This window comes from Gymnodraco acuticeps, unplaced genomic scaffold (assembly GCF_902827175.1).
Source record: "Gymnodraco acuticeps unplaced genomic scaffold, fGymAcu1.1, whole genome shotgun sequence".
In the NCBI taxonomy this organism is placed as follows: Eukaryota; Metazoa; Chordata; class Actinopteri; order Perciformes; family Bathydraconidae; genus Gymnodraco; species Gymnodraco acuticeps.
In genome coordinates this window covers 431,895-456,943 of record NW_022991123.1, presented here as the reverse complement: position 1 = coordinate 456,943, position 25,049 = coordinate 431,895, and the positions used below count along the sequence as shown (strand labels likewise).

Here is a 25,049-nt window from a genome sequence, read left to right as displayed (position 1 = left end):
TTTGTGATTTTGTCAAGTCGATTCTCAAGTCATCAAATTGGTGACTCGAGTCCAAGTCATGTGACTCGAGTCCACACCTCTGGTGTGTTGTATAGGTTTCAGTGCATGTAAAGGGTCTGCAGAGGCTCACATTCCTGTGTTCCCTCCAGAGGGCCTGAAACACCTCCATAGACTCATTTGTTAACTTCCTCAACATAATGACATCACTATGTAACACTCAAGCTTCTATAGAGAACCGCAGTGACGCATCCTAAAACCCGGATGTAAACTCCTTCCGGTTCCTTCATCAAAAACGCAATACAATTTCTCCATAGGATTTTGGAAAATAGCTGGAAATAAGGTCTGTGGTTGACACACTTTTAAGAGACGGATCACGTTTTGTTCAGCCGGATAATATCCACATGTCTACTCTACTTTTAGAATTTTCTAATCATAAATCTAGTCGCCAGAAGCAAAATGCTAACGTTATGCTATAAAGGAACTACAGCAGGGTCGCTGCTTCAACATCACGCCAACTTAAGATCCATATTCAAACATACAGATTCAAAATTGTACAAGTTGAAGCGTTTGTTTGAACACTTTGCAGGAGGCAGGGACTTGCTTTCAAGCAGAACAGGGCAAACAAACTTAGCGGGAGTGTTTTACGTGTTCGGTGTAATGACGTAAAACGGCCTCGACAACTTCTGTAGTCCTATTCAGCCACATGTTAACAATCATCGTTTTTCAGACACGTAAACTCTTCAGAAATCACCAGTGGGGTCACTGCTGATGTATTTAATGTCGTAGAACAAAACGTGATCCGTCTCTTCAATGAGTGTCAACCACAGACCTTATTTCCAGTTATTTTCCAAAACCCTATGGAGAGATTGCATTGCTTTTTTGTCGAAGGAACCGCAAGGAGTTTACTTCCGGGTTTTAGGACGCGTCACTGTGGCACTCTATTGGCTAGCGCTCCAACACATTGTATGTATAGGCTAGGGGCAGGTTATCTCTGAGCATTTGCCCAATCCCAACAGAGCCGGCCAGCTAACCAATCATTGCAGACTGGGCTCTGGTTTGAGACAGAGGGTGAAAAGAGGTGCTGCAGCACAGGCAGTATGAGGATGATACACTTGTTGAACATTAAAGCATGTAAACATGTCGGAGTAGAGACACACAATACAAATATTAAACTGAAAATGTGCATAATAGGGCCCCTTATGCTATGCAAAAGGTGCTGCTATAGTATCTTGGTGGTGGTGAAGAGTCTAAAGAAATGTCTTATTGTGAAGTAAAAACCTTTCAGGGACATTCAGATAGAAATACAAATATGAACCTGGAGATTGGCCCTCAGTCATTAAACCATTGAGAACTCCTGAGCTACAGCATGCTTTGTGGTTTGTTCGTCACCGTCATTTAACAAATCTGATCTCCAAATAAAAAGCAGTGCAACGCCTTGCTCACATGAAGGTGCATGCCCTCCAGGCATGAAAGACCTGTCCTTGTAAATACAAAGGCAGCGCCTCTAACACACACAAACTTGCACAGGCATTGTTTACTGTACACACACACACACACACACACACACACACACACACACACACACACACACACACACACACACACACACACACACACACACACACACACACACACACACACACACACACACACACACACACACACACAAATTAAGCCACTGGAGAGAATATGCAAGCACATACAGTATATACACACACACACATTTGCTGTTGATGGCACAGGTAAAGCTTTCCCAAGCAATTTGAACTTTGTGTGAGACTGGCAAACATCCCTGTGTGTAGGGTAAGCAGATTTTCTGCCTTCTTGCGCAAAAACTACAATAAGGGAGAGTGGGACGGAGCGGGGGGAGGAGGGAAAGAGAGAGAAGGGAGGAAAAACATGGCAAAGGGAGAGAGAGAGATACGGAGAATGACAATGTGTTTTAGTGCTTACCTTCAACAAAATGAAGGTAGACAGGGAAAGGTCAGAAGATATATGGGGAAGGTGAGATCTCTCTGTCTGTCTTGAGGATGGCAGCAGCACAGAGGAAAAGCTTTTCTCACAGCGAGGGAATGACAGTAAAACTGAACACAGCTTCTACTCAAATCAATCTGCTGAATTCAAGCACAAATGATGGAGGGTAAGAAATGCACTGTAAAGGAAAGACTAGTGTGCTGACTTAAAGAGCCTGTGACACGAGTTTCCCCCATCATCCAAACCCATCAATTTGAGTAAATATTGTCCCCTTGAAACCCGTTACTGAACTGATTTTGGATATTTGTACTTTGATAACCATTAATCTGCCCTTCAATGTTGACCATTTCCTGGATCTTCTCGGGGATTCTTCAAGTCCCGCCAAATTACGTGTGACGTCATTGCGGGCACAGCGCTCCAGCTGCACCGTTCAGGATCCCAGCATCTGCATGTAAACACGATGGCGCACACAGCAGCAAGCTCAGACAGCTCAGACAGTTTCATTTTGAACGTGTCTGAGAGCTCATATGAGGCTGAAGGATCGGTTTATGTTGTATCTGTTAGAAGTTTAGGAATTAGGTGCGTCAATATGGGCGATCATACGGTCATGTAGCCAGTGGTGGAATGGGACTAAAAATCATCCCGGGACTCTCGACCGGCCCACTTCGGTACCGCTAGTAAGTTGTCAACGGGGGAGTGGGGGATGTCAGGGGCGGCGGGTGCTGTAGATAGTAAATGTAAATATGTAAATATTTGTGTCACTGCATCCTGGTAAAATACAAATATAATGCAATGTCTGTGTCTTTGACATTAGCGCTGCTAGCCACCTGTGCCCTGTACTACGAAGCCAGTTCAACAGACCCTGGATATGTTTGAGTAACAAACAAACTAACAACAACAAACTAACAAACGAGATCTCGCTAAACGGTCCTACGACGCTGGTTATCAACTCGGTAAATCAAGCCAGGGTTTCTCTCACCAGCTGAGAGCGCGTTCACGTCTAAGACACGAGTGGATCTGACTTTAATTACATTTGACTCGAGTGTTTCGTCAACATAATGTGTTGCTTAAAATAATACTTCTGCATACAGTATGTGACACTGTAAGTGTTGCACGGCCAGATACGGCTGGAGAAGCTGACTCAGATAAGGAAATATATGATAGGCCTATATTATGATATTATAGGCTATGATCGATGATCTGATTGATGATGTAATATGAATGATAAGTGCGACACGTCGGCGTCTTCTCTGTATTTCCTTTATCCTGTAATATGACTTAGAGATTTAAACTCCGCACACTGAGTTGATCTCTTTTCTATAGACGCCGGAGGCGGGCAGCGTCAGGTAAAATAAGTTATTTAGCCTTCCCAAACCTGAGCCTCACGCGCCGCCTATGGGGGATGTGCTAGTGACTTATCCGACCGGCCCACTTCGGTACCGGCCCATCGGGATTCGTCCCGATGGCCAGTCCGCCACTGCACCCAGCCCACGTAAACTGTCAACGGGGGGAGCCTCGCTGCGGGGAAACGGTGGACCTAGTGTCCCGATCGGAGTGGGAATAATAATATTAATAATCCGTGCATTTTATCCATTAATTTCCCCAACATTGTGGTGAAAAAAACACACGTTTAATCCATGTTGGTGTACTACAACTACAAAAAGCATCGGTTTGTTTTCTCATCAGGAAATGCAGACCGGCACAAACAAACGATTTTTAATCATCATTCTCACGATCATTTAATGTATCATATGTTCGCCGAATTGACATGAAAGCACTAATAAATGTAGTTTCATCCACTTGAGTTTACAACTACAAAAATAATCGATTTGTTTTTATATCACATCCTACGGGAGGAAATTCAGTAGCTCTCACTACTGATTTTTAATCCTAATGTAATCATCATCTTCACCACGATCATTTATGTTTATGTTCGCCGAATTGACATGAAAGCACTGACAAATATGAATATACTGTAGTCAACTTCATTAAAACGTTATTAACGTGCCTAAACTCAGTAATTCACCATTTCTACGCATGACAACACACTTTGTCCGTGTTTGGCTCTCTCGCCGCACAGTGAAGCGTTCCCGCATTGACGTCACTTCCGGCTTCCCCCAAAACTTCAAAATGAGTCGAAGAAATTTCCCCGCGATGTTCGAAATTATTGATATTTAACGGAACGGTATCGCACCTTCTTTTTTAAGCTGACGGTTCGAGATTACTAGTAGCCCAATATTTCATTGCACAACAGTTGTTGGGATGCTGTCACAGGCTCTTTAAGAGGAACATTGTAGCAGGCAGTTTGAATTGTTGATTCTGTTTCAAATAGTCTCCAAGGATTGGAATGAATCCAAATGTAGACTGAAGTCATCTTGTAACGAGGATGTTTCGGACTCCAAATTATATTTAAACAGCAATATGGACTGGTAAAATATCCATATAGCAACTAGTGCAATATTTGAGACAACATGTGTGAAAATAGCTGAATTAAATAGTTTGAAAATGATTTGTAGGCCGGGACTTAACTTATCACCAACCGTTGTTTGGTTAATAAAACATTATTTGTATGGCTTTTCAATGAAAATGTGAATAATGTTTAAAAAAAATCATTATTACCTAGAATGCTGTAAAAAAAAGAACATATGTCTTAACGTTACCTCAACGGTTCTTATGAAAGCTTAGATAAATAAATTAGTTATACCCAAAAGCGTCTACATTTTTAAACAAAACAAATATAATTGTATTGGTGGCTTCTTCTGTGAAATTGTTAATATGATAGATGTGTCTTAAAACTGAGAACAGTTCAAGTCAATTCATTCATTCATTTTCCCAGCTTAGTTGAATACCCGATTCTGATTGGTCAATTTGGGCATTTCCGAGGTTGTTATTTTTTGCTAACAGACCGCTACTATAGAGAAAACACTGTTGCTAAGGAGGATCAAGGCATTATGTGCAATTGTTTATCACATAGATGTGTACGTCTTAGAACTGAGAACAGTGTTACCTGGTGGCACTGACTCTGACCCTTAATACTGCATATGAAATAAAGCTGGAAAGCAAAATACTGCCATCTACCCGTCCACCACTGCTACACTAAATCACACACACACACACACACACAACACACACACACACACACACACACACACACACACAACACACACACACACACACACACACACACACACACACACACACACACACCACACACACACACACACACCCACACACACACACACACACACACACACACACACACACACACACACACACACACACACACACACACACACACACACACACACACACACACACACACACACACACACACACACACACACACACACACACACACACACACACACACACACACACACACACACCACACACACACACACACACACACCACACACACACACACACACACACACACACACACACACACACACACACACACACACACACACACACACACACACACACACACACACAGTATAGAGTAAAGAGTATTCCAGTTACTGGGGTATATGAATACATTGTGCGATCATGCAGGTGATACTTGTTTTAAACAATATCATCAAAAAGGGAGCTCAGTAAGCCTCACAATGACACAATGTATTGCAGATTGGATTGTGTTTGATGTATTCATTATTTATTTTCTATCTGATAACTTTTTACTATAAAATATTGGTCATCAGTTGTTTTTTTAAATTTGTTAAAGTGTTAACTGTGTATCATTTTTGCATGCCCTGTAATCATGTCATTTTTTGAAATACTACTTTTCCCCCTGCCCGAAACACCTCCATTGGACTCCTTTGTTTACTTCTGTTACATAGTGACATCACCACGTAGCACATGTACTTCTATTGGCAAGCGCTCCAACTCATTGTACGTGATAGGCTTAAAGGCAGGACAACTCTAAGCTGTTCACCAATCACAACAAAGCTGGCCAGCTAACCAATCAGAGCAGACTGGGCTCTGGTTTCAGACAGAGGGTGAAAAGAGGTGCTGCAGCACACACATGAGAGAAATAAAGAGCTTTTTGAACATTAAAGCATGGAGACATGTCACGGTAGAGGCACACTATAGAAATATGGAACTATAACTTAGCATTAGGGCTCCTTTAAAGTACATTTTATTTGACCAACTCTTCTAAAATAACAGCAAAATTCATCTTGCCCTCTTGAACTGTGTGTGTCCTCAGGTGTGCATCAGTGTCAGACAGTGATGGTAAATGCCACATTAGCACCTTCAAAAAAGAGACCTCTCAATATTGTCGTTAGGAAGGCTTTGTTTTCCTACCAAGCGAAACAACTGATTCAGTTCTGCGTGTCCGAGCTGAGTAATAGATGTTCTGGGAATCATGCTAAGTCACCTAAAATAAATGTTCCAATAACAATGATACATGTACAAGCTGTCCTGCTCGGAAATGTGCACTGAGCGCTGATGAGGTACAACAAGTGAAAACAACTGTGTAGCTGCATGTAACAGGGATGTGTTGTTAACCTTTCACTGTATTATATACATTTGAACTGATAAACACAATATCTTTTTGTAATTTAAAAAACATTGTATATATAACATCAATATGGTTTGGCAGATAATCATTTTTTAGACATAGGTTTTACAGTATATGGCAGAAATAAGTAAAGCCTGTTATTCTTTTTATTTTAGAATAAAATAGAATATATACATACAATTAAATAATTAAATAAACAAAAGTAGTAATAATATGCAATAAAAAGATAATTTTTTTAATAAAAATATGTTATAAAAACAAAAATAATTTAAAGTATAATGACCAAAGAACAATCCAATAAAATAAAAAATATTAAATAAACGTGTTAAGTGCCAGCATTGCGCTTTGAGGTAGTAGTTAAACAACCTGATGGCCACATCCAAATAATATACACATATTATATAAAATCAGCAAAACTACAGAAAAAAAATCTGTAATAAATGTGAATAATGCATATAAACTCTTGTGCACATTCAAGTATATTATATCAATCTATAACTAACTATACTATATATCAGTTCCTGCTTTTATTCCAATTAAAAGAGTATTTAAACATAAATTCAATAACTGCAGTTCTGGTCATTCTTATTGTCGTAATATTATTTCCCCTTAGGGATACTTAAGGTTCATCTTATCTCACATGATCTATTCAGATAAGACATCTGAGGAAGTGATCTTGAGATGCGACTTACACGATAAAGATTGTAAACACATACAAATCAATGTCTTTAGCTACCAACCAAGATAGTAAATAACAAACTATCAATCTGTCTGCTTAAAAGATTCCTTAAATATTTTTAAATATTTGGCGCTTTCACACCGCAGTACTTTTCCCACAATGGTTCGTGAGAACTCTTTAGTTCTCATGAACTAAGGACAGATCGCGTTCACACCGGAATAAGTCCCTGGGGGAGGATTAGGCAAATGAAGCCGCTGACGTCACTTCTTCTTCTTCTGCTTTGGGTTTACTGGCAGGCCGCAAACCACTTCACGGCGTATACTGCCGCCCAAAGTCCCCGGCCGGAAGTGCCCGGAGTTGGGGACTGCATACCTGCCAACCCTACCGATTTGGGCGGTAGTCTACCGCTTTTGACATATTTCTACCGCCTACCGACTTAGCTGGCTTTCCCTACCGATTTTCAATCTTCCCAAACTAGAACAAATAAAAATGACACTACATACACACTGGACTCGACTTTTGGCGGACACCGTTTGCAGCGTGTCTGTGATCGCATCATACAAACAGTGTTTCTAAAAGAGAAACAACGTGCAGACCGGGGGTAACGCTGCCTTTCCTCTGCACCCCCGGGGCTGATGGGTAATCACTCCCAAATGAGTTTAAGGGAACAGAGACGAGGCATTTGAGTCCTGCAGGATTTCCCCGTTAATATCAGTGTCTCGAAAACACATGTTGGCGACTGAAAGACATCCAGTGTTTGGTCTCGTCCTGAAGCATCCTTCACCTACAGTGTCTCAACTGAAAGATGACCACAAACACACACAAAATATAATACCATTTTGAGATATTTATCTCCCATTCTTTCACTTTTTCTGACATTTTCAACACCAAACATGTCGTTAATGTCTCTGTTTAGTGAACTACAGCAATCTGAAAGCCTGTACATTATTTATATCACACTTTATCAGTAGAAACATGCAGGAAATGACTTTTTTTAATGCAGTATTTTCTGATTTATGGCACAACAAAGATATTTCGCTCTGTGCAAACCTTTGACTCTCAACAACATGAAACAAGAATATGAACCTGGCTTTATCCAATGTTCACACAAGAGTTCTACATCCTGACACATCCTTCATCTACACTGTCTCAACTGAAAGAGGACCGGAAACACATTAAAAATATAATAAAATGTGGAGACTTTGGGATATTTATCTCCCATTCTTTTAAACTTCGGGCATTTTACAGACCAGACATGTCGTTGATGTCACTGTTTACCAAACTACCACTTTTTCTGAAAATTATGCAATATATGTTAAAGACATGGTTTATACATGTAATTACTGGGGTTCCATTTCTTCTGATTACCTCATCTGGGCGTGCACATTTGCCGCGCGCAAACCTACCTCTTTTGGATTTGGAAAGGTTGGCATGTATGGGACTGGCTTCAGTAGAAGCTGCTAGGACTCCCAGCAGCTTCTACTGAAGCCTTCCGAGTAAATCGCCAGAACACCGACACCTCCTCATCTCCACCGCTCCCATGTTTTCTTTTGTGTTGCCATAAGTTAGTCTCTCTGCGTTTGTGCGCTGGGCTAATGCTAATGCTAATAATGCTAATGCAAGGATAATAAAATGGCGGCTTCACAAAACTTTTTGGAAGTTTTACGGGGCGTGGTGTACATTCCACCCAGCCAATCAGACATAGGAACCTTTTTCTCCCACGAAAGTACCTGCTCTCGAGCAGGGACGGAAAAGGGGGTGAAAAGGTTCTGATTAACTAATTTTAGTTCCGGATTTTTTTGGTGTGAACGCGACATTTCGGAACTATATCGGAACTAAAGTGGGAAAAGTACTGCGGTGTGAACGCGGCTATTATCTCAATGTGTTAAAGGTGACATGTCATGCTTTTCCGGTTATTACCCGTCCCCATGTGTGTTATGAAGGTTTTTATGCTTGTAAACGGTGTGCAGAGTCAAAACCCTGTAGCGAGTAAAACCCTAAAACAGAAAATACCTCCCCAAAACGCCTCGTTGGAGAAACGTCACTGTCCATTTGATTCTTCCGGGTACATCATGATGTCATGTCGTCCCCGGAACGAAATGGACCAATCCGTGAAGCCGTTACTTTACGTCCACAGAGCCGTTACGTTAAGCCCCCGCTGATTGGTCCAAATTGACCAATCCACGGACTTCCTCACACACTCAGTGCAAGCAGCTCTGCTGATCTCTCCTCCCTGGCTGCAGGCTGATAACAGACAGTTGGGATCGCGGCTAAATTCTCTCTGCAGACCCATTCTCACAGCGTTTATCAACCTTTTTCTTACTCAATATCAAGCCACACTTATTGTTTTTACTTCGGCTGTGACTTTGTGTGTGCTCAGGATGAGTTTGGCTGTGTTTCGCTGTGTATCGCTAAACAAGGAAATCACACCTCCACGGAGTTTAGCGCGATTCACAACCTCCCGACTGGTCCCGACCAATCGGAGCACACTGGGCTCACAGGGAGGGGGGGGGGGCAAGAGCTGCAACGAGCCGTTTAGTGGAGAGAGTGAATACACATACTTTACAGAGATGCTGTATGCGAAACAATGTGAGTTTGGAAAATTGCACAGTATAAATCTATTCTAGTAGACCTCAACAATGAAATTATGATCAGTGGAAATGGCCATGACATGGGACCTTTAAAAAGTTGTTTATAGAGAAACAGCAGAGTCACAGCTATGAAAGCATCCATATTTAAGTATGGCTGCAGAGATCAAAAGCTAGAAAAACAATTATATTTTACCTTTTTAATATTTATTTCTGCCCAATGACCAAAGAAGTGAGGGAGTTGTAACTTAAAGCGGTATTTTTAATAGAGTTTTTCTTCATTTAAGAAAAAAGTGTGTCCTGTTTTGTGTATTATTGCTGCTGATTTTATTAATTGGGTGTTGACAAAGAAAAAACTGTCAGTTTTCGTCAAAGAGTGACGAAGACAATGGTAAACAAAATAAGTATTTATGTGCAAACATTGCAGAATGTTACTTAAACCCAGTAAGCATTATTTCTATCATCAGAAGCATCTCAAATGATAGTGCATCTTATAGAAAAACACTCCAACATATAACAATGACTTACTTGAGCATATCTGTATCCTGCGGCCACAAATAACTAATCAAACTACACAAACAGTGTGTGTGTTCTTCTGTGTGTGTATATATGTGTGTGGATGAATGAGAGGGAGCCATAGTGCCGGTGGGAGAGGGGAGAGGGTGGGATGGTGGGAATAAAGACAGAGGGAAGATGGAGAGAGGGAGCTTTGCGCAACCATCAATCACCTTCTTGGGGTTCAAGTTTATTTGGCTTCATTTTTTATTTATTTTTTATCAAAAAACACAGCACACAGAGAGGGAGAGGAGCCGGGCGGGAGGGAGAGAATGAAGGGAAGATGGAGGGAGAAAAAAGCATGGGAAAAGAGGAAGAGGGGAAGGCAGGTGGAGGAGGGGGGACTAGTGAGGGGATGAAGAAGAAGGCACTACGTGTGATACTATCCATTGGTTTTAATGCACATTTTCTTTTTGTAAGTAGACCGGTTGACGCTAAGGGGGGTAATTTGGGTGCAGTAAACATGTCATAGTGCCATTGGGCTAAATACCCAACCCCAACATTATTTTTGTTGGGATGTCTGCGGTATACAGATAGAATTGTCAGCTAAAGGACACGTAATGTAATGTCACATTCGTAGAATCGTGAAATGCTTGGCTGAGTTGGGAAAGTTTGTGTGTCAATGAAAGGAAAATGTGAGAAAGTGCAAAATGGAATCCAATCGAGCCAATAAATGATGACGTACATTACGCATTTGCCGTCAACGCCAATTGAAGCGACTGAAAATGTTCTCATCGTGTCAAGCAAATCTGAGTAACCTTCCTCACACCAAAGTAAGTTGGGGGAAATGTGTGATCCGCTTGGATGGAAACCTGGCTCGTGAGAGTTGAATGGGTAGAAAATAGGAATATAAAAAAGAGGGAGAAGATGCGTTGAGGGCAGAAAGAGGGAGAAAGCCTGTGCACAGACATTTGTATAAGGAATGCATCAAGAACTAGAAAACGATCTCACAAATCTGGAGAAAGAGAGAAAGAAGAGCCGTAATCCGCTTTAGCTCTTCATAACTATTTTTTATTCTCTATTTCTCCGTGTTGCTCTTTTTCCAATCTATCATTTGCGCATTATGTGATCTCGGTCTTATTGTGATCAGTTTCCATCTCTCGCTACCTTCTCTGCCCTGAAACAAAAAGCATGAGCCTGAATTCCCTGCGTTACATAGTTCTCTTTTTCCAGTGCAGCCCACTTCTCCATGCTTTACTAACGTATGACTCACAATGCCTCCTCGCCATTCAGCTAATTCATTGCTTCTCTTCTACCGTTTAATCATCATCTTCCTCTCTTTCGTTGTCACTATCTGTCCATCCTGGCTTGTCATACCTCATTCACAACAACGCAACTCCGGTTCAAGCTCCGTGCTAGAGCTTTTCAGGTTCAGAACCGGTTCTTCGGTTTAGCTCTGGCTCTTTTCACACCGCCCAGAGTCCGACTGGTAATGCGTCGTTGCGTCATCGTTTGCGTGCCTGCTTCATAAAGCCAAACCGCACGGATGAAATCAGTTGCATTCTTTTCTTAAGGCTCTATCTGCAGCTTTTCCGGAGTCATTTCTGTGGTTTAGTTATATTCTTATAAAAAAGTGTACTCGTGTCAATAAAGGTTTTTTTAAAACACAACTGCTTCCGAGGTCGGTCTTATTTCTTAAGGTGGACTGAACCATAGCTGCTTCTCAGGTCGACTATTTTCATTTCCTCGCTCCTCGGTCTCACCGGAAGTTGATTTGCCTGCGCCATCTTGAGTACCGTCCCATGGCTCTTATTTCTGCCAGAGGACCGAGGATCGAGGAGCGAGGAGCGATCATGGAGGAGCGATAACCGAGGAACCACCAGACCATCCTCCGATGAAATCCTCAGATACTCACCCCGCCCCCTTACTGTGTATCGCTCACTGATTGGACGAGGCAGTGCATGCACTGATCTGATGCTTCTTGACATGAGAGCAGAGTGAAGAAAATACATGAACCTCACGGGAGTCACTCCTCAGTTTATACCGTGTTTTGTTTCAATTCATGTATCATTTAGTTACAAATATGTGATATATCTGAACAACAAAGTGGTCAAAAATCATTTAATTCATTTTTTGGAAACATTTTCATGATCGCTTTTTTCGTTTTACATTTTCATTTATTGTCATTTCCATTCAGTCAGTCATTAAGTGCTATTAAAATGTTAATATGCTACATATCCACACAAACACACAAAGTGTGCAGTCCAATGAATGTTAATCTAACTGGGTTTTGATAGATAACATATCTCTTTTTCTTTTTCTTTTTCTTTCTATTATTTTATTTCTATTGTGCACTCTAATCAATATTAATCAAACTATTGTTCGCTTATACATTTTAAGAATGGCGTTTATCTTTTTTGAGAATTAGTTCTTATTTTATTTTATTTATTGGGGTCTACAACAGATGATACAAATGTTTGTGTCAGTAAATGTGTACTAACAGAGGCGGGGGTGTGTGTGGAAATAACGGGGACAGAGCTGCTGTCAGACGATCAGCTGTGCAGCGTCATCACAAACGGACGTCGCTTCACGTGACGCTCCGGAGGAAAGGACGTCCCATTGCTCTTAAAACTCATTTCCCTGCTTCTCGTGGTTTCCTTGCGTCCCTCCATGCTTCCCTGGTGGGAGGGACTAAACGCAGGGAAACGACGCAAGTGAGGGAAGCAAGGATTTCATTTAATCGACCTGAGAAGCAGCCCATGAGTTTGGAGTAACGTTGTATCTTTCATGTAAATGAACTGTAACCTTCACCCAGGTATGTAACAACTGTTCTCAAAAGAACACGTGAAGTAAAGTTTAATATTTATAGTTTTATAGATTTATAATGAGTTATAATGAGAGGTGATCAACGTGAATGCTCAGGTTCCACCTTAACACGCAGACATGTTGCTTCACCATGAGCAGAAACCTTTATATATACAGTCTATGGAAGAAACACTGAAACTCTTGTTAAGTTTCTCCATCGTTGTACAAACTGGATAAAACGCGGGCTTTTTGTTGTTGTTCAGGAGTTGATCTGTCTCTGCCCCTGCCCCCGCCTCGACGTAAGCGTGACGTATGTGGTGCTTTTGCTCTGGCCGGACAGTTTTTTGGTGCTTGAAACGAACCGGATTCTGGAGCTAAGAAGCTGCTCCGCTGCGGTGTGAACAGGAAAACCCGGTGCTTTTCAAGCTCCAGCTCCGAACCGGCCCTGAAACACCGTTGGTGTGAATGAGGTATCAGAAGTTTTTAACCCATGCTAACAGTGCTTTCTACTCCGGTCACTGTGCGCTAGTACTGTCATTGTTAACTTTGTTGAACCCAAACGGCTTTCAAAATCACATTTATTTTTTTAGATTTACAAAGTTGCACTATTTATCTTAGCCGAAAACAGGATTTATCTTTTTCTTCCTGTATACAGCATATTTTTCTGACACTAAGCGAGGCTTGCTAGTCTGTTAGCAGCTAGTTTCCCAGCTAGCAGTCTCTTCATCACCAAGGCTCTCACACCTATTGTGCTAGGACGCATGGTGGATTATTCTATATCACTAACCGTGACCAGGTAAAGGAGAATGTTGAAGGAAAATGTAAGTATTTGCAAGAACATGGCAGTATAACCTCAAGTTTGTAGTTTATGTTAGCGCCAACAGAAGATACGAGTTACGTTCGGTAGCAATTATTACTAGCAAGCTTCTAAAAGTAACAAATGATAGCCCTGAATTCATTGTATTTCAATTACAGATTATATTTATCATCTCACATTGATGGACATGTATTGTTGATTGTTTTTTCTTCTATCTGCCAAGGGACACATATGCTAATTAGCTTGAAGCTAACTGGTGCTTAATTACTTTTAATTGCGCATTGTCCCTGTTAAAATAAACTAAAAAAGAATAAGAATTAAACCAAAATGAAGCAGCCCAAAGGAATAGCACTGACTGAATTGTTGGATGGCAGAGAAGAATGAGTCTTTGGAAAAAACATTGGCGAGCTGACCATCTTGTGTAGTGTTCGAAATCAATCTGGCAATGCTTTGTAAACATAGATTAACCATTTAGTCTGTGTGAACACGGAACAGTGTGGAACCCTCTCCCCACCCTCCCTCGTTTTTCTCTCCCGTCTTCCCTCTGCCACTCTCTTTTCTCAGTATCAGGTACAAGACTGTTGGATTAGGTTCCTTTAAGAGCGGATTAGCTGTGTCGGAGCCGTTTGAGGTAAATTGCTCCGAGGAGTCAATCTACCCCCTCCACCAATACCATCACCACCAACGCCTCCTTTTTTCTTCTGGAAGACAGAGTCAAAATTCTCAAACCTAATCCTCAAAGAGCCTACCACACCTCCCCCTGTAACGCCCCCCCCCCCCCCCTCTGTCTGCCTTCTCTGTTTTCCTCCGCCATTCTCTCCTTCCTTCTTTGAGCCCACACAGTGGAGTGATGTAGAGTGATAGATGTGGGGATGGGTGGGGTGGGGGTTAAGAGGAAGGGCTGGAATATGAATGCAGAGCCTCCGACAGACGCACGTAGGTGAACTGTACGACTTTACTAGACTGGCTGCTATGGTCATGTGTGTATGTGTGTGTATACCTACTGGAGCATGTCACTGAACAGTGGTGAGTGGTGTTAATGGTAAGTGGCAACGTGTGTGTGTGTGTTAGCATCTGACTGAGCAGATGGGGAGGGTGGGGTGCATTTTGGGGACAAGGGCGGGGTCACATCTGTGTCGTCCCTCGACTTTGTCTTTGTGTGTGTGTGTCTCTTGGCACGGGAGAAACATTTATAGAGGCATCAACACAAACAAGGTGATGATTAGCAAGTTGGCACAAACACACCATGGTCTGAATTAACCAACTGACCTCACACACTTGCTTTTAGCCAAATGATTCTCCTCCCATCTTTCTCCAAAAGAAATTAGGCTTATATCCAATGTGTACAACATTGATAGCGATCTGTTAATGCAATCTGCAGCTGAGCCTTATGCCATAATTATCTCTAAACTATACACAAGAACAACCTGCTTACAGCCTGGAACAATTGGACAGACAGGCTGTCGTGTGTATAGACACACTCAAACAGACACACACACACACGCACAACTCCTGCCTACTCTCATCTTGGAGCTGCCATTGATTTGGGCTGCAAGGTGCTGTGGGCAATGGTTGCCATGGCAACCGGCAGCCGAGCAAGGCAGCCAAACTTTGAGCTGGCACGAGGGGAGTCTGTGTGTGTGTGTGTTGTTTGTAAGTGTGTATATAAGAGGTAGAGCAACCAAGCATGAATTTACATTTTTGTGCTTGCGTGTGTGTGTGTGGTGCTGGCGGGGTGACAGCAGTCTGTTTAGTATGCAGCCTTCTGACTGCATCTTTTCTCCATGCCTCCCTTTGTCCCAGACACACACACACACACACACACACACACACACACACACACACACACACACACACACACACACACACACACACACACACACACACACACACACACACACACACACACACACACACACACACACACACACACACACACACACACACACACACACACACACACACACACACACACACACACACACACACACACACACACACACACACACACACACACACACACACACACACAGTGTCATTCCTCTAAACCAGCAGCCTGTTGGTGGAGGTGAGTATTGATATTTCCTCCCCGACCCTGTACTCACACCCCCGGGCGTGTCGAATGGGTGGAGATGGTCTGCCTCGGTGTGTTTTCTCTGGCACTGTCGGAGAAAACCGAACATCTTTTGTGTGTGTGTTGTGGGGTGTGTGGGGACCCTGGGAATTGTTTTCTCTGTTGATGCTGCTCTAACACACGCACAAGATACATAAACACACACTTATGTGCCCACTCTTATCTCCTACATTAGCATAATACACTCACAATCATGCATGCTCACTGTATTATAAACACACACATGCATACAATCCTACATAACTTATATCCACACAGTTCTATCACAAGCATTTGACTTGCATTAAACCACACAAATACTTTTCTATATATATATATATTAATTAAGAGCGTACACAAGCAATGACAAACACACACAGGCACAAACACACACTATTGATCCGAAGTGGTGAAGTGGAGCTCGGCACTAACAGCTGCCTCTAAGCACAGGAGAGGCTGAGTGGTTAAGGAGGCAGAGGAAAAGGGAGGGGGAGTGAGGATGAATGAAAGAGATGGGAGAGGAAAATGTACATGGGGAAGGGAAAGGAGATGTGTGGAAAAGAAAGGAGAAGAAAAAAGGACATGTGGAAAGAGGAAAGGAGGTGGAGAGAGGTAAGGAAATCTTAAAAGAGGAAAGGATGCGAGGAGATGAAACGAGAGGATGGAAAGGAAAGATAATGTTAGGAAAAGAAAAGGAGAGGCAAGTACAATTTAGAAAAAGGTAAGGATGCCAGGAGAGGAAACAAGAGAATAGGAGAAGAATAAATATTAGAAGAATGAAAAAGAGGAAAGGAGGAAAGGAGAGGAGGGAAAGGAAATGTGAGGAGAGGAAAGGAGATGAGGAGAGAAGAAAGTAAATGCACAGCAGGAGCACAGAGAGAGCTGTTTGTCTTGTGTTCGTCCTAACAGGAAGCATCTTATGACGCATTTCCACTGCAGCGCGTACCACGAAAGCGTGCCGTGCCAAACCCGGCCCAACATATTTGCAGGGCTGCCAACACTCACGCATTGAGCGTGAGAGTCACGCAATTAACCCATATCTCACGCACTCACTTGCCTTTCCTCACGCTAAGTTTTCGTCCAAAATAAATGTATATAAAAATAAAGTGAAGGAACAGCAAACCGAGCGGTCTGCGAAATGAGACGGTCTTCTGGCTTAGTTCAGTAAAGTTGGAACGATATTGGGAGATTCTGATTTCACGGATCAATAACTCATGAAAACGTTATTCAGACACAAATGACGTCTCCTAAGTACCGTGGTAAGGTTGACAACGAACTACAATCACATTTTGATCAAAAAAAGCCAATAAGCGCCGTCGTCCGAGCTGGACACATTACATTGGTCTCTATCCGCAGCCGGAGAAGAAACGAGTGCTCAGGGACCGTCTGCAAAGTGCAACTCCGAACAAATAGAATACAATAATATTCAATCACTATTACAACTTATTACTACCAAACTCACCACACACATCAATAGTCTCCTGTGTGTCATACTACAGCAAGTAATTTCGAAGAATATGCTTTTGGGGAATATTTATAATGTAAATCTTCAATAAATATGGCATCATCTTAAATAACTTTACTATTATAGAGTATATTTCTACCAAACTCACTATGTGCATTGTTGTTGTTAGCATCTGGTTAGCTTAACGGATATTAGAAGCTGTTTCTAAAACAATGAGAGGGAGAGCTCTGTCCTGTCAGACTGAGAGATAACTACAGCTCAGTGAGGTAAGGGACTCTGTTAGTTAACTTTAGTCTAGTTATCTCAGTGGGTCTCAAACGTTTTGGTCACCATTTATGAGAATAAATGAAAAACAGTTATGAAATACTATATGACAGTAAAACAAGAATAACGTTTAAAAGGGGAGTGATTTGTAAAATATCCATAAAGAAAAAGAAACTCTGTTTACAGTTCTGTTTCATATGGGTGTTGAGAGATGTATCCTTAAATTCATTTTGCTCTCAAAAGGCACCAGGTTGATGCATTTAACTTCAATATTTAAAAAACAAAATCTTCCCGGGGGAGCATGCCCCCGGACTCCCCGGAGGTGAGGATGATGATGATGATGATGATGATGATGATCTCCGCGCTACAGCTGCTCCGTGCATGCATGCAGTGACATGTAATATCCAAGGATTAGAGACTGTTGGATGTTGCTGTTTTGAGCATTGCAATATATTTATTTTTACTATGTTATTTATTTATGATTATCCTTAGGCTCAGCAAAGTTTGATGTCAGCTGTTGTCAGGGCCTTTTCTTTAAATATAATTTTAAAATGTCGATACAGTAGCCCCTTTTTTTAAATGTCTATGCTTAAGTTTTTATAGGTGTTGTTGCTATCTGCTTTGTGTAGCGTGGTTCTACAAGCAAGTCAGTGCATTCATTGGGTGGTATCAGAGAGTTACAAGGGTAATTTTTACTTTTGAATACTTCAGTACAAAGGATGTATTGAATAATGTAAGTGATATATGTGTACACATATAAATCATTAGTCAAAACAGGGCTACATTTGATTTAATTATAAAAGGTAAAATATGTGGTAAACTGAAGAACCGTTTGGGAGCCGAAAGAGCTGGCTCTTCTTGGTGAGCTAAATGATCCGGCTCACCAAGAACAGCCGGAATTCCCATCACTAGTTTTGTGGTTCGCACTGAAGATGACGTCACGGCTCCGCCTACACTGCGTTACTATAGTTACTGCCCCAGCTACTAAACTGTAATGGAAACGCAGCATAAAGTGAGCCTGGCCTACCAAGGCCTAACTATACCGTACTAAGCCGTATGAGGCCCTGCAGTGGAAATGCGCCATTAGAGGCTAGAGAGATATAGAGACAGAGAGAGCAAATACACAGCAGTCTCCACCCTGCCCCCCCCTCCACCCACAACCTGCCTCCCCCTCTTCAGAGCCTCTCTACAGGAACTGAGAGCGGCTCTGCTCAAGCCCTGACATGTGTGAGGGAGATGGAGGAGTGAGAGAGTGAGCAGTATTCACTTGTGTGGTGTGGGTGTGTGTGTGTGTACGCGCGCGCGTGTGTGTACGCGCGCGTGTGTGGCGCGCGTGTGTGTGAGACTCAGACAGAGTGTGGGGGGTGACAGAGTGAGCAGGAGAGGAAATGTGTGAACGTGAGGAGGAGAGGGTGAGAGCGGGAAGGTAATATCTCCAGCTCATGGGAAAAGATGGAGGAAAGAGAGAGAAGGACATGACTTGCTGTCCCCAGTTCTTTCTCCCCCCATCCTTCAAATTGTGGTTGGGAAAAGTACAATGCCGATATTAGTACTTGATATTTGGTAGTTAAAAAAATTATATTAAATAAAAGGGATTATACATATATATATATATATATATATATCCATTTATATAAAATAAAATGTGTCTTCCATAGGAACATATAGCATGAAACACCGACCTTCCTGCCAGAAATGCCCTGATAATAGTCCTTTGTTTACTTCTGCGACATAGTGACATCACAACGTAACACTTGCGTTTCTATTGGCTTGCCTGCCAACGCATTGTATGTGTAAACATGTCACAGAAAGGCACAAAATACAATATGAACTGAACATTTGCATAACAGGGGCCCCTTTAAATGTGTTCTCCTTTGTAAAGCGCTTCATAACTATGTTTACAAAATGTCATAAATAAAGGTTATCATTACTGTGTTTTACGTGATGCTGTTTTCTTTGTTGTATTTTTAACTTAATTCAGTTTTATGTGAAAGCACTTGAAAATCTGTTTTGAAAGGTACTATATGAATAAAGTGTATTATTATTATTATTATTGATTTTTGCATTATTATTATTGTTACTTTTATTATAATAATTTATAATAATAAATTGTTAACTTTTAAAATTTGAAAATTGTTGAGAAGAAAAACAATTAAATCAGTCATCAATATTGGTCTAGAAAACATATCTGTCAGGTTCTAGTTCAACACGTGAGATGTTCTGGACAACTGGCTTTGCATGTGTGTGTGTGTGTGTGTGTTCTTTTCCCCTCTCTCTCCAAGTGAGGTTCTTACCCTCATTACCTCTGCCCGCCCTACCACCTGTCCTCTGGACCCTATCCCTTCAAACCTCCTTCAGACTATCGCTCCTGATATTCTACCGTTTCTCTCCCATTTCATCAACACTTCTCTAACTTCTGGTCACTTTCCAAACAGTCTCAAGGAGGCAAGAGTAAACCCTCTCCTAAAGAAACCCACTCTCAACCCGTCAGATGTTATAAACTACAGGCCTGTCTCTCTCCTCCCGTTCCTGTCTAAATCACTTGAACGCGCTGTCTTTAAACAACTCTCCTGTTATCTCCATCAGAACAACCTTCTGGATCCGCACCAGTCTGGTTTCAAGGCAGGTCACTCCACAGAAACTGCTCTCATTGCTGTCACGGAGGAACTGCACACTGCCAAAACTGCATCCCTCTCCTCTGTCATCATCCTGTTGGACCTGTCTGCTGCATTCGACACGGTGAATCATCAGATCCTCCTTCGCACTCTCCAAAAACTTGGAGTTTCAGGCTCTGCACTTTCCCTCCTCACCTCATACCTCAAAGACCGTACCTACAGGGTGACTTGGAGAGGGTCTGAGTCTGACCCTTGTCAATTAACTACAGGGGTCCCTCAGGGCTCTGTTCTTGGTCCCCTCCTCTTCTCCCTGTACACAAACTCGCTCGGATCAGTCATTAGCCCGCATGGTTTTTCATACCACTGCTACGCTGACGATACCCAATTAATTCTGTCCTTTCCCCGCTCAGAGACCCAGGTCGTCGCACGCATCTCTGCTTGTCTAGCTGACATCTCTCAGTGGATGTCTGCTCATCACCTCAAGCTCAACCTTGACTAGACTGAGCTGCTCTTCCTTCCGGGAAAAGATTGTCCCACTCTTGACCTAACAATCAACATCGGCACCTCAGTTGTTTCCCCGACTCAGACTGCAAGGAATCTGGGTGTGACCCTAGATAACAACCTGTCCTTCACTGCAAACATCGCTGCTACAACCCGTTGCTGCAGATACACGCTTTACAACATCAGGAAGATACGTCCCCAGCTGACTCAGAAAGCGACTCAGGTTCTGGTCCAGGCTCTCGTCATCTCACGCCTAGACTACTGCAACTCCCTCCTGGCTGGTCTACCTGCATGTGCCATCCGACCTCTGCAGCTCACCCAGAATGCAGCGGCTCGTCTGGTCTTCAACCTACCTACATTTTCCCACACCACTCCGCTCCTCCGCTCCCTTCACTGGCTTCCGGTAACTGCTAGAATCCACTTCAAGACACTGGTACTTGCTTACCATGCTGCGAATGGATCTGGCCCTTCGTACATCCAGGACATGGTTAAACCGTACACCCCAGCGTGTGCACTACGCTCTGCATCAGCCAAACGACTCGCTGCACCCTCGCTTGCGAGGGGGAACCAAAAACGTGGGTTTGCTATCCTGGCTCCAAGATGGTGGAATGAGCTCCCCATTGACATCAGGACGGCAGATAGCTTGCACATCTTCCGGCGCAAACTGAAAACTCATCTCTTTCGACTCCACTTCGAGCGATAGAACTATTGACAAAGCACTTATATACTAATAAAGGACTGGCTTACCTAAAGCCAGTTGAGTAGCACTTGAAATGTTTGGCTCTATGAAACCTGATGTACTTATATGATTCTGTTTTCTTCAAGGTTGTGTCTTCCTGGTCGAATGTACTTATTGTAAGTCGCTTTGGATAAAAGCGTCAGCTAAATGCAATGTAATGTAATGTGTGTGTGTGTGTGTGTTTGCCACCCCTGAGACCTTGTGGAGGTCAGGGTTCTCCTATGATGAAGAAAGGGATAACAAACAGGACAGAGAGGATGATGAGAGAGGCTTTACCTCTGGAAAGAGAGGGGTGGAGAAGGTGGAAAAGAGTGCATGCCTGTGGGTGTTTTTCAACGCCTGTTTATTTGTTGTGTGTGTGTGTGTGTGTGTGTGTGCGTGCGCGCGTGTGTGTGTGTGTGTGTGTGTGTGTGGGGGGGATGATGTCGTGACTCACAGGGCTATTAGCACCGGCTCCTTCGTGCACTGTAGTCTGTGTGCGACACCCTGGTCTTCCACACACGAGCAAACACATGTGCTTACTTCCACACACACGCACAAACAGTCAAACATCCCACTCTAATTTATCAGGATGACACCAGAAGCCATCCTATGAGCCCAACATCTGTCAATCCATTCTCGTCCAATCATCACTCAGATAACCCCAGAGACCCGCCCCCGTGCTGCTAGCTTCACACAGCTGCACACACACTTGTGCAACACGCCACATCCGTCTCACCACACACACACACACACACACACACACACACACACACACACACACACACACACACACACACACACACACACATCACAACACACACACACACACACACACACACACACACACACACAACACACACACACACACACACACACACACACACACACACACACACACACACACACACACACACACACACACACACACACACACACACACACACACACACACACACACACACACACACACACACACACACACACACTCTCTCTCTCTCTCTCTGAGGCAACCGCAGCAGACAGGCAGTCACACAAACATCTTCCACAGACTCGTGCACAAGCCTTTTGCTTCCCGCCACTCACTGCTTCCTCTGAGACATCCACCACCGTGGCGACGGTAACCGCGACAACGGGCATAAATTAGCGTCATGGCGATATGCAAAGCGAGGGAGCAACAATTAAAGCTTGACTAACGAGCTTTTGAGGAGCGAGGCTGAAGTTTCCCCGAGCAGCTGCTAACTGGATTAGCCTACACACACACACACACTAACAGAATCAGAGAGGAAGCGAGGATGGAGCAGAGAGACGGTGATGTTTAAGCACCACCTGTGAGACAACACAACACACATAGCCAAAGGTTAATGTACATACTCTAATGCAGACAAAGGAATCTGAATCTAAACACAGCTAGCATCACCTGCCCAAACAAAAACAAATACTACCAAGGGAATCTGCATATAAAAACAAATTACTCAGCATCAAGAAATAATACATACACAGACTACTAATTCAGCTTAGTTTTGACAGAAATCAACAGACATACGTTGACCTGTATGGTCCAACTAATTATCTCTCTATGAACTGAAACTCATATTAATAATAAGTAGAAATGAATAAGTTTGCTAAAGCAGCAATACATTGTTTGTATCATGAGATCTCTTTTCTAGCACCTAAACAATAATGACTGATGAAAGTATTGATAATACTGCCATTGGTTTGTCATCCAATATTTTAGCTTTGCAAGGGGAACACTGTTGGAGAAATCTAAAAAGGTAGGGATGGCACGTCACCACTTTTTTAAATGTTAGGTATCTACTGGTACCAATCCAAACGGTCTTTTCCCCTCTCTGTACTAGCAGCAACTCTACAAGTCAGAAACGTGAAGCCAATGCAGACGTACCTTAAACATGGACTTACTCTAATATTTGATGGTTGTAAAAAAAGAAGTCTGGTTGTATAGAAGTCTATGAGAAAATGACACTGCTTCTTGCTTGAATTATTACCTCCGTAAACATTTGTTCTATTGAGCTGATGTTCTCAATCGCTCTATAAATCCAATGTGACATTAAATCAAACTCCCATTTTGAATGCTGACTTTTAAATCATAGATATCTGCTCTCCAAGCCAAGATGACATCACTATGACATCGTCAGTTATTATCTCAGACTAGACAGAGCATTGTAAGAACAACAGAAGACTTTAATCAAAACTATCCCTAGTGAAGTTATATTGATTTGTAAAAAGGTTCAGCTTCCCCTTTAAATGTTACCACTTGTTGTTCATATCCTATGCTAAAATGAAGTCGTCTGCACCCGCCATGCACTGTGAATATTTTGCATTTTAGACACTCCACTCTGCATTGCTCACTTATTTCCAGGCCCTTGACTTTCTTTTTATTATGCTCCATCCTCACTCTACATAAATCTCTCTCTTTCTGCATTCTCCTTTAAGTCTCTTTCTCTCTTCCACCTCTCCGCTCCCTTCCCGCTCTCCAATTCTCCTCTGCTCACTCAAATAAATCTCTCCTTCCCCCCCCTCCCCAAAATCTATGATACACACAAACATGCATGTGCACAGACTCGCGCTCGTTCGCTCACTTACGCACACAAACGCACAGCCCTTCAGGCAGCAGCCACAATGGCCCCATATTAATAAATCTGCTCCTTTATTGGTGCTGAGTGTCTCTGGCAGGGGGAGAAAGAGAGGGAGGAGAGGGGGGGCGGAGGAGCAGGACAGGAGACGTAGAGATCTTTAGACGGGAGGAGGAGGAGGAGGAGGAGGAGGAGGAGGAGGAGGAGGAGGAGGAGGAGGAGGAGGAGGAGGAGGAGGAGGAGGAGGAGGAGGAGGAGGTGACTGACTGTAGCCATATCATGAACGCAAGGGAGGTAGAGTGAGAGAGACAGAGAGATAAAGGGAGACAACATTGACAAGTGAATCATCAACAAGAATGCACACACACTTTCTATTGACGATGGCCCTGAGATAATAAGAAGAAGTGTGATCTTGCACTTGTGTGGCTGTTTATTTGTGAGGGTATAGTCCTCCTATTCTTCCTTAACGTCCTCCGTCCGGCGGGTTATTAAAGACACCTGACACCTGGCCAGAGCACCGGAGCGTTACAGTGGGCTGCGCTGGTCGCTGGGGCTCGGAAAACAAACTGCCAGAGGCGGGCTTTTGGTAATGACAGCAGCTAGCTTGGCTTAGCGCTCCAATCTCAGCCATCAGTCAGCTGTGACAGATTGGGGATATGAGCTAAGGAGCCGTTTAGCTTTGGTGTTTGCCGTGGTGTGTGAGTGCATGCGCTTATGTGTCTGGGAGGAGTGGGTGTGGGGGGAGAGGCTATCAGTGCTGCTAGTGTTGCAGAGGCATCAATACACTGTCGACAGGCCATTTTCCTATGCCTATTCCCAGCCCTGGCTTGTTGCTGGGGAAACTACCGCCATTTTACCTTCTCTGGCTACACGTTAGGAAGGTTTTGTAAAACAGCAAC

General features: G+C 43.0%; 1 protein-coding gene across 1 annotated transcript in view; it reads right to left on the bottom strand.

Annotated features, from left to right (window-relative positions):
• The window catches only part of maml3 (mastermind-like transcriptional coactivator 3), a 144,694-nt gene that overhangs the window by 40,835 nt on the left and 78,810 nt on the right, over positions 1-25,049 (bottom strand). The window lies entirely within an intron of this gene.